Genomic DNA, 1,404 nt, shown 5'->3' with positions numbered 1-1,404 from the left:
AGGTGTGAGATCCACAAGCCCTCAGCCCACAGACCAGCCATGTAAGACAATACCCAGTCAGCTGGCCAAGGTCAGGCAGACCCTCATGGCTCTCAGCATACTACCCCAGGAGGCGGGAGCATGCGGGAAACACAGATTCCCTTGTTCTCTCCGAAGTGGGACCCTGGCTTTAAGCAGTCGCAGCTGTTTGTAGCTCTAGATACAGGAGTTACAGCTGGAGGCTGAGCTCTCTCAAGGGAGGAAGCATTGGCATGAGGGCCGTTGCAGAAGGAGCTGACGGGGCACCGGGGTGGCAAGCCCTGTGGGCCAGGGAAGAGACCAGCTCCAAGTCAATTTGCTCGGGCGTGGTCTGTTTCAGTAAAACTAGTTGCAGACGAGACACGAGGCGGAGAGAAAGCAACTGTGTAAACTAACTGTGAAACAAGGAAACAGAGAGGTGCCAGAAAAGCGTTTCCTAAATCCTGGCGCAGCATCTGTTTGTTGCCTGTGACCAGAGCCACCGCCAAACAGATGGGGGAGGCACCCTCCCTGAGCACCGGAGCCTGGACGTCGGGCCCGGCGGCTCCAGCTACTGCCTCCTCTTTGCTTGGGTCACCGAGTTCACTGCGAATCCCAGGGCCGGGAGCTGGCCTTGGCCCCAGACTCTTGTTCTCCACTGTCCTGAGTAAAACTCTCAACAGCGACGCTGACCAAGGAGGCTCGGACGCGAAGAGGGCGCCGGGGGCATCCGGGGGCCCTGGGGGCTGAGCTCGGGAGCCTGGCGCCCCTGCGGACGCCCGCCAGGCCCGGCCACCTCCCGGCATCCCCGGAAAACGGCGCGGGGGAGGGCTCGGGGACCGGCGGGGACAGCACAGCGGCGCCCACCCAGCGGGGGTCGGCAGAGGACCGGGGGCGCCGGGGGCAGCGGGGCGGGGAGACTCGGGGCGCGGCGGGGTGCAGGCGGGAAAGCGTCGAGGCCCGGGATTCTGCACGTGGGGAGGCGGGCATCGCCAGGGAGACGATGAGTGTCCCTTAGGGGGCGGCGCGGGGCTGCCCGGGGGTCGGGGGCGGCGCCCGAGGCTGGCCGGGACCCGGTGGTCTCCCGCGTCTCTCCGGGCCCCTGCCCGCTGCTCCCGGGGGGTGGGGCGGGGCGCGCCGGGCGGGGCCTGTGCGCAGGCGCGCGAGTGCGCGCTCCCGCGCGCCAGGCGCCGCAGGAGGAAGCGCGCGCGCACCTCACTTCCGGCGAGCGCTGCGCCGGCGGCGATTGGGCCCAAGGCGGCGAGCTCGCGCCTAGCCCAGCCAATCGGCGGCCTCGGCGCGGGTCGGAGGGCGCAGGGCGCGCGCGCTGGGCGGCCGGGGGCGCGCGGGGCGCGGGCGGGGCGCCGGGCGGGGCGGGGCGGAGCGGCCGCAGCTCGTCGCCGCCCG

This window comes from Sapajus apella, unplaced genomic scaffold, assembly GCF_009761245.1.
Source record: "Sapajus apella isolate SASKATOON/1434 unplaced genomic scaffold, GSC_monkey_1.0 scaffold170, whole genome shotgun sequence".
Classification (NCBI taxonomy): domain Eukaryota; kingdom Metazoa; phylum Chordata; class Mammalia; order Primates; family Cebidae; genus Sapajus; species Sapajus apella.
This window is presented reverse-complemented; position numbering follows the sequence as displayed.